The sequence below is a fragment of the Mytilus galloprovincialis genome, chromosome 14, assembly GCF_965363235.1.
Source record: "Mytilus galloprovincialis chromosome 14, xbMytGall1.hap1.1, whole genome shotgun sequence".
Taxonomy (NCBI): Eukaryota; Metazoa; Mollusca; class Bivalvia; order Mytilida; family Mytilidae; genus Mytilus; species Mytilus galloprovincialis.
Window position 1 is genome coordinate 66089862 of NC_134851.1, and position 13201 is coordinate 66103062.

Here is a 13201-nt window from a genome sequence, read left to right on the forward strand (position 1 = left end):
TAACATATTCGTACATGTTAAGCTCCATTGTTAAGGCTTCTATATATCTTTCTAAACGAAAACAAAATTCAGGTCACATACTTAAACCGAAGGAAACACATAAACTATAAGAGGAATACCACGGAACATATTCCTGACTTGGGAAAATAGGGGTTGATCATGGTTTAAAGTCTGGCCAAATTTCTCGCTTATATGGCAATGCTAAAATTACCACTAAAATGGCAAAATAATGTGACAGGTAAACAGTACAAAAAAACGCATGAACACACAGGACAGAAAAATATTAAATAGTATAATATAATGGTACATAACAACATGTTTAACACAAAATAACTATCGACAACTCCCATGAATACGACAGTACACTAGGACACCACGATATTATTAAAAACCGATTGATACACGAATATACATTAAGAACATTGGGAATTAATACACTCATCATAGATACCATGATTAAATTTTATATTTACGCCAGACGCGCGTTTCTTGTACAAAAGACTCATCAGTGACGCTTGAATCCAAAAATGATAAAAAGGCCAAATAAAGAACGAAGTTGAAGAGCATTAAGGACCAACATTCCTTGGTATGTTCCTTGTTATGCTGAAATGTTTCTGTCCGAGAGGATGGTTGGTTTTCGTTCTCCTGACCTATTCATTTTCATTTTAGCTTTGTGAATTGATGTAAGAAATTAAGTTCAGCTTTTTTAGCATTTATGTACACATCTTCATGACTTGTGTAAAAAGACGGTAATTTTCGTTACGCATTTTACTTGACGGTGGTGAAATGGTTTTAGCTAAACCCTGGACTAAATTTTAATCTTTTCTATTAATATTTAAACATATATTTATTGATATTCATTTTTTATTGGCTAAACAATGACATTATGCAGGTTCTGTGACTTAATTTGATTTGTGTGAATTACATGAAGTTGACTTTTGACGTATTGAAATGAATATTCCTGCATAATAAATTATTTTTCGAAAATTGAATATCCAAAATAAAGCACACAAGTCTGGTTTTAAATTTAGATGATCATCCTTATAATATGTCTGTACAGAAACAATTTAAACAATAGACCATTGATATTTATTGTACACAACTCTAAAGATATGTGTCTATCATATTTCTTTTCTTTCAACGTTAGAATAATATATAGTTAACACGTTTATTTTGTTAACGTTGCACTGTAAAACAGAACTCTAATCAGAAATTAGATCCGACTTTAATAAGAAAATGTTATAAGGGTGTGAATAGGTCAATTTTACACGGATTATAAACGGTATTTGTTTAAATGCAGTGTAAAACTGTTCAAATTGAAAATATTTCTGATTCTGTGTTTAATATGTGCATTGTCTAGTTTGTTTTACATAACTGAAATGAGTGACTTATTTCCTTTTTAATGCAAATCGTATATAAAATTGCTTCACCGTAGTTTCCTTATTATTTCTAAATTAATCTTAAATGGTATTGCTACAACGTACTTTCCATATCATTTGTAGATAAATGTTTATCAATCATGTGTTTGTTAATCTCTTCTCTGTTCTTTATAAGTATATGTTTTATTTCAATACGATAACCATATCAAGCGATATTCAATTCTCCAGATTGTTATACCAAATTCCGTAACAGTAAGAATTTTGATTGTTTAGATGAAATGCTCTCACTTTTGCAAGCTTCATTTCAAATATAAGTCTATTACAAATATTTTACTTTATAAACTTGAACTTGTATAAATATGAGACCTTTCCAAACTTTGTGTTTGCTTACGATGGTGGAACCAATAGATCAGTACACCATTCCTGATGAAGGTATTTTCCTTCACATTAAATTGCGGGAGGTTTAAAAAAAGATGTGACCTATAATCAAGAAAAAGGGAAAATGTGCTTGTGCGGCATAAACCTGTAATGAATAAAGGCACCGCCGTTTTCAGTCCGAATATTTTAGAGAATGAGTCAATATAGTTAATATGTTACCGGCTGCGGCAAAGTTTATAAAGTGAATGATGAAATTAACGGATACCAATTTGACATCAAATAAAAAAGATGTGCTAACAATGAAATAAATATAATTCCACATCATTGCAATCTTGAAATCTGTTTAATTGTATATGAATTCATCATTTATGAATGTGTGTGGTTGCGAATACCGTTGAATTTGCAACCCAACATAGATTTGAGTCCTACATATGTATGTTATTGTGAAAAACAAAGCTTCGTTGACAGTAAAGACATTTTACCTTTTAATAGTAGGCCAACCTTACCCAACGAACAGCTAATGAAATAACAGTAATTGTATTGCACTTTCATAGACAGACACCGTTCTCAAGTATATTTATGATGTTTGTATCACTTATCTATGTCACTTTTCTCATTCAGTGATAAACGTGATACATATCGTTTTGTAGAGAATGTACAACATACCACACTTATGTACTTGTAATGATTTTGCGTGCTCTACCGGGGTTAATGAATTTGACTTGTACTTGTATCACTGACGTTTAAAAGGTTGACCCAAAGTTTACAATTCCTTCTTCAGGTTAGCCTATTTACCGATTTATTATCATGTACATCTTTTTTATCAAAATGTTTCACACAATAATGCATTATAAATGTGTAGCAACCTTATAATCGGTACTCCCATGTAAACATCGGTAAACATCTAGCATACTAGGCAACGAATTACAATTTTCATTGTGGTTTTTGCTATCAAGCTAAAATTTCAATCGATCAAAATAGAACCACGTATGTCCCAAAACATTTTGTTGTCATCTTTAAGATAAAATTACCAAACTCCGAAGAGCAATCAAATTAAAGAGACAAATAACTGTCATGATCCTTAAACATTTACTCGCGTGTAAATTGGTGGGTTGTGCGTATTCATATTTGACCGTCAACAGATTATAACTGCATAAACGTTCCACTCGTTAATATTAAGTTATTTATCTTACCAGATAATAAGTAAAAAGCAGAAATATCCTTGAATCAGTGCATTAATCTTACTAAGCATGCATGTCATTCGTTTTGATAATTTTGAGATTTTATGATCTAATTTGTAGTTATTCTTAGTAATTAGCACATTTTTTCAAAAAGTTAATATTATTCTAGTAACTAAATAAAGTGCACCTGTTTGGTTTATAATTTAAATGCTACCTTCGTATTGTTTACAGGAACGATTTAGAAATAGAGCAAGGATATGCATTGTTAGTCATATTGGATAACTTTCAAAACAAAATATGTATTGTTCCTAGTTTTAAATTTGTGTTTTACAATTTCATTGATGAACTTGGTATGTTCCTTGGTATGCTGAAATGTTTCTGTCCGAGAGAATGGTTGGTATTCGTTCTCCTGACCTATTCATTTTCATTTTAGCTTTGTGAATAGATGTAAGAAATTAAGTTCAGCTTTTTTAGCATTTATGTACACATCTTCATTACTTGTGTAAAAAGACGGTAATTTTCGTTACGCATTTTACTTGACGGTGGTGAAACAGTTTTAGCTAAACCCTGGACTATATTTTAATCTGTTCTATTAATATTTAAACATATATTTATTGATATTCGTTTTTTATTGGCTAAACAATGACATTATGCAGGTTCTGTGACTTAATTTGATTTGTGTGAATTACAAGAAGTTGACTTTTGACGTATTGAAATGAATATTCCTGCATAATAAATTATTTTTCGAAAATTGAATATCCAAAATAAAGCACACCAGCCTGGTTTTAAATTTAGATGATCATCTTTATAATATTTCTGTACGGAAACAATTTAAACAATAGACCATTGATATTCATTGTACATAACTCTAAAGATATGTGTCTATCATATTTTTTTTCTTTCAACGTTAGAATAATATATAGTTAACACGTTTATTTTGTTAACGTTGCACTGTAAAACAGAACTCTTATCAGAAATTAGATCCGACTTTAATAAGAAAATGTTATAAGGGTGTGGATAGGTCAATTTTACACGGATTATAAACATGCATTGTTAGTCATATTGGATAACTTTCAAAACAAAATATTTATTGTTCCTAGTTTTAAATTTGTGTTTGACAATTTCATTGATGAACTTGGTATGTTTCTTGGTATGCTGAAATGTTTCTGTCCGAGAGAATGGTTGGTTTTCGTTCTCCTGACCTATTCATTTTCATTTTAGTTTGTGTTTTACAATTTCATTGACTTGATGATCTTATTCAGATGGATCATATTTATTTTTGTCAACGTGATAATGAATATAGAGTACACATGTTTATTTTTATATTAGTGTTGCTCTGCTAAACTACCTTTAACTAAACAAGTTAACTTCAGTTTAAAACGGTTATAACGCAATTTGTTACGGTTTCTATACAGTAATCATTCAGAAAATGAACATAAAATATGCATTGTATATACAATTTCTTTTAAAATAAAACTGCTAGTATTAGCAATGTCATAGTTAGATATAATTATTATATTAATGTTGTAATCACTCCAGACCAGTACTATTACACCATATACTCTGTTTAACTTATCAAAAAGATGAAGCGTTCCAATTGCAGTTGAAAGACGATTTAATACACTACAAAGCGGAAAAGTCTGAATTGTCCTAGAGCTGGTATAAATTTTACTTGTTTTCGCTCGACCCATATATATTTTAGAAGGTTATATATTGCCTGTGAAAATCAACTCGCTGATTCCGATTGCCTCAAATTTCACGACTAAACATAAAAATATTATCGATTTGACTCTGTTTATGACATCTATTAGACTCGCGTTTCGTTTCTACATAAAACTCCTCAGTGACGCTCAGATCAAAAGAGTTTTAAAGCCAAAAAAAAATTAAAAGTTTTGTTACAGGAATTCTTTTTTAAATGACCATATAAGTGATATTCAGGTCAACACCGAAGTGCTGACTACTGGTAAAACCTTTCAAACGGTAAAACCCAATGATCCAGTGTATAGAAAAAGGTTCCTGAATTAGAACAGGTGCAAATAAATTCAACGGGTTTAACATTTTAATAGTTACCAAACGTTATCCTTACCTGAAACAATAGTGTTACATTACAACATAGACATACACGCAATGAAACCGTATACAATCGTAAAAAATAGAATAATAATACAAATATAATAAATTCATATTTCATTTCTTAAAAATGATAACACCAAAAAAGCTTCTCCTTAATTAACCAATACGACGGGCGCAGTGTGTAGTGCAATATCTGCTTATCCTTCTTTGTGCATTTGATATTGGACAGCAACATGTTAGAGATAATCAGACCAGAAAACCCTCTTATTTACTTTTGAAGCAGGCATGTGAACGTATGGATAACCGAGTAGAGATTGAAAAGTAATCGAATGCATCTGTGTGGTGTAGTTGGTCTGTGATAAAAAATAAATTAATCTCAGTGATCACGCAGCAATCAGGCATTGGTCAAATTAAAGTGAACCACAAATGAAACAGGATACGATTGGTCTGAAACTGATTGGATCCTTTACTCGTCTAATCCGATCTCTGCTCGAGTCAACTATCAATCCAAATCATAATTTTATAAACGTAAACAATTATAGGTCACTGTACGGCCTACAACACAAAGCCTAGGCTCCCACCGAACAGTAAGCTATAAAGATCCCAAACATTACTATTGTAAAACCATTCAAACGAGAAAAACAATTATATAATTCGTATTCGCTGGTATTTGCCTTTTTTTTTCGTCACAGTATGACTTTCAATACACCTGCATGATATTATGCTACATTTCAAAAGAGGGACGAAAGATACCAAAGGGACAGTCAAACTCATAAATCCAAAACGAACTGACTTTCAAGTCAATACTTTATACAAAGTATAAAAAAAGTCTCATACCATGTTAACTTTATACCATCAGAATGTCATCAATGTTTGATACTCATAATAGGCTAATGCATCAAGTTTCTCAGTATTCTGTAGCGCATTCAAGTAATCGTTAAAGAATACAAAACAGTTATTTCATTAAATTTAAAACTTACCAAATTAATTAAGAATATTCAAACATACAAGAATGAATAAAACGCACGTGTTCAAGATACATAATAAACATCTATACCACGTGATATACAATTAAAATAAGTAGAAAAACGTAAACAGAGAGAACGTATGTTTTCCGGATTTTATTGCTATGCAGTTTTTGTAAACTATATAGATTGTAATAATATATTAACCACTTATAATAAGTTTATCTTGTGAATCCCCTGGTTCATTTGATAATTCACACACAGGGATAAACCTATCTGGGATAGTTGTACCTTTTAGGGTATTTGTTAACAACCAATAGTGCAATAAACTGAATAATTATTAAAAAAAAAAAAAGACTTTCAAGTGTTGCAAATTAATTTAAAAAAAAGTTAATTTAGATCAACCTGATTGGAAAAAATGTACTCCTATAAAATTGAAGGTGGGCATGCAGAATTATTACTCATCTTCAGTATTAATGATGTTTTGTCTAGAAAAAATCGTAAACATTTACAAGTTTCAAATGACCTTTGAAATATAATAACATGATCAGTTCAAATGCAACACTTTTTTTGTTTATTCGTGATCAAGATTCTTATAAAGAGAGTTCCTTGTCAAATAAATGTGCTTATTCATTAAAAGAAAACAGTTAATGTTGTTGCGGCGTTTTATTAAAATCTATAGATTTTTTGATGATTTGTCAAAATTAAGTTTTAAGCTTCGATGTCAAAAAGGAAAATGTAATCATTCAAAAGTAAGCCAACGTACCATTTCTTAGACAGACATGCCAGATCAATGCACTGTTCGTATCACTTATTTTCATCACTTTCTGACCATAAATTAACAAGCTCTATTTTGTCTAAGCACACAACTAGAAAGTATACACGGCATACCGATCATCGTATCTTTAATATTACCATAGTCAGGTTGTCAATAATAATGGAGTATAAATGTGCAAAAAAAGAACGAATGTTCGATTCTTATAACTGATTATCTAACTAAGGAACTATACACAGTGTATCGTGTTTTCCTATCAATTAAACCGGATCATTGTTCTATTACTAACCAATGACGCTTTACTCAATTTATGTTTATTTATATTTGACCGTTTCAAATTCAAACTGCAAAAAGGTTCTACTTTTAAATATTTAATTAAATCTTTACTCTTACCAGATATTCAGTAGATATAAGAAGAAAATTGAAATGCTATCTACATAATTTGGCTATACAGTAACGATCAGAAAATAATCAATAAGCTGCATTGAATGAATTTAAAGATATCTGTTTTACAAGTTTATTATAAGACCGTATTTCATTATTTTCAATGTTAAAATAATATATACACAATGCTATAGTAAACACGTGTTCATAACAATAAAAACAGATCTTCAACAAAAACAAAAAAAATCAAATTACAATGTGTCTAAAGAATTGACGCAAACGTCTAATTATAGAAGTTAAAAGTCAATTTGACATGAGGTTGTATTTCGGAAAATAGATCAAGGACATGATTTGTCAATACGATTTAAAAATATATTCAAATGCTCCGGTTTTGTTGAGAATGTTGAGACAATTATAATGTATCTTATTTCATTTTTAAGGCAACATTAAATTAAAATGTATGCTCTATTATTCGGTTTAGATTATTTTAAAGTTAAATTGTATGCAGTAATGTTATATTATAAAGGGAATTTGAATAGTTGTCTTTAGGCGTAATTCCACCAAATGATAGTACTTCACATATGGTTGTATACGAAAAAGGGTTGACAACAATATTTCTTTGCATTTTATAGTTGTAGGAAATAAATCCTACATTGCATTGCATAGCAGTAAAAAAAAAGTCATCAAAATAGATCAATCTTGTGTTTTACATAGTTTACTTAGCAAACAGGGACTGCAATTTTGAATAGCTGACTTCCCGTGATGGTTATTTTCTTATATGCAATACAATTGTGAAATTTAGCCTTAAGCACTGGACAGAATAAAACTGTAGTCATGTCAAGTGTTTCTTCATTTAAAACACAGATGATTCTGTACAATTTTTTTGAAAAGTGCAAGTTTACCAGAATCTAATAGGAGAAAAAAATCATTTATGGTGGAATTACACCTATTATGGGGGGAGGGGTGTACATGCACCAAACCAATACAAACTTACTTCTACCTTTGTATCTATTGCTGGTCAAAGAAAAGACGGAAAGACAACAGATCTTTTCGTAAACTTCCCTTTACCAAAAAAAATCTCGATGACGTCAACTAAGGCAATATCCTTCATCATAAATTAGTTCAATCGGAAACACCTCCCTATTTTAAAGAACTTGCAAGTTGGTGAAAGTTTGTTTTAATTATTGCCCGAAAACGAAAAAAAAACCCGATAATTTAAAAGAGAAAAAAAGGGAGGGACAATTTGACACACAAATTCTTTAAAAAGCAAATATAAATATTTTATATAGGTTTTCCTTTTAAAATTGAAAGTAAGAACAAGTTAAGTTAAGCTCAAAAATTGGATGTCGTTTTTTTATGGGTTACATATTTGTTTGTTGTTCATTTTTTTATATAAATAAGACCGCTAGGTTTCTCGTTTCGAATTGTTTTACATTGTCATTTTGGGACCTTTTATAGCTGACTATGCGGTATGGGCTTTGCACAGTGTTGAAGGCGATATGGTGACCTATAATTGTTAATTTCTGTGTCATTTTAGTCTCTTGTGGAGCGTTGTCTCAATGCCAGGAAATTAGTCAATTTTGTACGCCTTTGTGACGTCATGTGTCATATAGAAGGCACGCCTGTATCATATGTATCCCTGCTCCATGAAAGTTTCATAAACTTCTAGAATCATCTTTCGGCAGGGTAAATTGAGAATGGAAATAGGGAATATATCAAAGAGATAACAGCCGAAAGCCACAAATTGGTCTTCAACGAGAGAAAAAGCAGCACCCGAAGGTAGGCCTTAAGGTCCGTAAATACAAAAGAGTACTATTTCATTTAAAGTAAAACTTTGGTTTTAGTTAATATCACTCGTGCGTTTAGGGGCATCGTCACTTCCGTTTCCATCTTGAGCAAGGGGTTGGAAAAATTTAATGCTTTATTTCAGAAATATTTCGGTAAATTGAATTCTCATAACTAACAACCATCCTTGCTTTCATCGTGTGACCTACGGAACACAATATTTTAGTTTATCCTACACATTGAGGATCACTAAGACGTTTCATGAACTTTTATAATGCAGGGATACAGACAATCATCTCTATCTATCAAATGCTGTCATAAATGCGCGCATAATTGGCGACTTTTTGCCGGTGTAGGAAAAACTCGACAGTGGTCTGATTTCATAGCAGATCTTAAATAACGAGTTTACCTGTATTTATACGTATCTGTGAGCGATTTAGAACATTCCTTGCACAATTTGACGACCTAAGGTGTTTGTAAATTATTTGTTAATAAATTCGCGTTCGAAGTTTCATATTTCATTCAAGCCAATCGAATCTTAGATACATCACTCAGGTGAACTTAGAGGTTCGAGAGAAAACAACATATATTGACACTCATAATGAAAAAAACGAAAATCAACAGTCGACAAAAATATAAGGTTAAAACTGAACAAGGTCAAACAATGTGGAACGTACTGGAGGATGATAAATAATACACATGTATAATAAAAGTTTAATTAATCTTATATTTTTCTACATTGTACATGCATTCTTCATTATCCTTGTGCATGTTGTATATAGTTTTTATTAATTTACATGTAATAAAAATACTTTTATTATCAATTTTTAAGATATGACAACTGCTTCCAACTTTTTGTATGCATCGGAAAAACACGCCAAATTTGTCGATACGATTGAAAGCTTTTGCTAAGACAGACAACGGTTGCTGTAATTTACTCCAACTTTTAAGGATTTCTCTGGTTTGATAAATCAATCTGGTTTTATGCTGATATACAATATCTTGCAATTCTACACCACTCAATCCAAGTTCTAGTCCAAGCAGAAGATTATCATTACCAATGTTGTTTGACAAATTTTCAAGTAAGAATTCATCTAGAGGAAATGCCAAGACTTCTTCAGTTAAACCTGTCAATAGCGAAATAATCATTTAAAATTATCAGTAAAAGTTTCTGTACCATAAAAAGTATATATAGAATAATTGCATATTTTTGATACTGACAAGATGACAAAAAAATATCAAGCGATCCCACAGTTTCGAAGTTATACAATGCCATTATTCTTTGTATCGGCAATTTGTTTAACCCGTTATTGTGTAAAGATATAAGAAGATATGGTATGAGTTATAATTTATACAAGTAAACCATTATGGGCCAAAGTACGGTCTTCATAATGTAGAACTGTCTCAAACCGATCAGCAAGCTATAAAGGGCTGTAAAAAATGCTAGTATAAAAACAATTAAGCGGGAAAACGGTCTAATATATATAAAAAACGAGAAACACGTATGCACCACATCGACAAACGACAACTACTGTACATCAGATTCCTGACAGGTGCACACAATCTTGAGGTTTTAATGGTACCAAACCTTCATCCTTATTTTATTTGGAACAATAGTGTAACATCACAACATAGAAACACTCACTGTAAAATATCAATTGAAATTGATAACTAAAACAAAAAACAAATTAACACAAGTGGATATACACTGAACGAAAAAATCTGATCTATGATACAATGTCAATACAAATCAATGGGATGAATGATTACAGAAACAGTATTATACCGTTGTAAAATGTGAAACAATTTCAGAAACACAAGAATAACCTTGAACAAAATCTGTCATTTACAATACTATTATATACAGGTAAATGAAAATAATTTTGTTCTTAGGTATACAGTGTGTTTTGTTTTCTTTTTGGTTGAAAATATGTATCAAAATAAAATAGGATCTCTCTTTTGATACTGTTGACTATAAAGGTCGGGAATTATTTACGACATAATTCATAGTTATGCCCTTTTAAAGGTCTGTCTGAGATAAAGAAATAAGACGAAATAGTTGAAATAATGACGACTAGAGGATACTTTAAACATTAACAATCATTTGACAATATGTTCGAGTCGTTAATTCTTCTGTGAGTAAGTGCTTTAAAAAAGGGACAAAAGATACCGGAGGGACAGGCAAACTCATAGATAAAATAAACTGACAACACAATGGTGAAAAATAAGAAGACACACCGACAAATAATATTACAGAGGACAAAACATAGAACACGAAAGACTAAGCTAAACGAACCGCACCACAAACTTGGATTGATCTCAGATGCTCCGGCAGGGTAAGCAGATCCTGCTTCACATGCGTCACCTTTCGTGTTCCTTATGTTATGACAAACCCGATAAAAAGTCAAATACGGTAGGCCACAATCGTGAAAATGGAAAGGTATTATAGTTACGACATAAGGAACATATCCTATATCATCTGTGAAACGGTTATTCCATAACGGTCAACCAACTCGTGATGGCGTCCGTAAAAGTTACGAAGGGATGATTTAAACCTCGCCATTTGGAACTCTTGGTTAAAAAGCTTCCTAGTGAGCAGCAATCCTCTATCAAGGAAATTATGATAGGAAATACAAGCCCGGGAATATTGTATCAATTGGGAGATATATACTCGGTATTTAACCATAGAAAGACAAGGCTCCGTGTTGAAGGCTGTACATTGACCTATAATGGTTTAATTTTTAAATTGTTATTTGGATGGAGATTTGTCTCATTGGCACTCACACCACATCTTCCTATATCTACTTTATGAGAATTTACATTCATCAATGTGATACTTTATGATGATAGACACACATCATTTTAATTATACTCACCACTCTTTAAAAACCTGCAAAAAAGTTTTCAGATAAAGTATTGAACCTAACCACCATAGGTTAATTACAATTGAAGGTGATACAGTTTTAATAAGGGTAGTAGGCAAGTTTTCACTGGGTTTTTAATAACATATAAATGCATTTTTTCTATACTCTATATGGTTAAGTGAAATTTTTCTGCATGAACCACATTTTCCCTTATATTTACTATCCATTAAGTAGTTTTAAGCTCTTCTGGGATAATCTACGTATGTGTTGTCATTGTCATTAGGATTAAACAGACATTTTGTTTCCTGAAATGAGTAGTTTCATCTTTTGTCATCATGTTGCCAGTATCCATGTAAGCCGTAACATGCTAAAGAATTTGTTTTATTATTGTTGATGACAGTACAAAAAAGGACTGTTATTAACTTTCATTTTTTAGTAACCTTTTTCCATTTGAAAATAACCGCAATTTTTTAATGTTTTAAAAGCGACATAATAATAGAACTTTATAAGGGTAGTTGGTTTTTTAATTCAACTTTCATGTTTAATGAAAGATTCAAATGATAATAATATTGTAAAGCACTGGAAATAATACCAAGAAAAATCTGTCACACATTGCATGGTTATCGTTTGAATATTACTTATTTATCATTTATATTCTTCATTATGCTAGCAAGTGTAAACATATTACATCAAATACACCTTTGCAAACCTTTGAACTAATTTTTCATTGATGTTAACTGTAGAGTTATCAAAAAGTGTCATTTTACTTTTAATGGTAATGTCATTTACAACTTTACAAATATATGGACTGTCCTTCATCTTCTGCTTAAAAAGGTCAAAATTATAATGTTCGTGTTGTCTACAAAATGGCTATGTACATGTATATTGAGCTCTATTTTGTATCAAACTTACTTTACACAATATGTGAGGATCTTCCTTTACATGAATCAATGCATGTTTAAGATCACCAAAAGTTGCCTCTTTTACTTTCTGTGTCCATTCCCACAACGCAAAGAATTTCAGATGACCATTATACCAGTGTTCATTGCTTAGCAAACCATCCCATTTATGAGTCGGCATATCAAGGTGATGAAACAGCTCTTTAACTACATCTAAGTTCAAACCATAAACAAGACGTCCAATTTGTTGATCTGTGGGACACTGTTTCAGTTCATCTGCTACCAAACCTAAAACAAGCTTTGACTTTGACATTTAGACATACGAATCGTGTGCAAAATAATTGGTTGCGTTAATAGTATTAACATTATGAAGGTGTGATATGAAAATATTGAAAACAGAAAACATCCCATATTTTTTATTAATATTTGCTATCTCTGTTTGACTTTTTTGGACTTTCTGAAAATTCATTCTTTGAAATCGCGAACAAGCTTACGTATTTTATAATGTGATGATGATG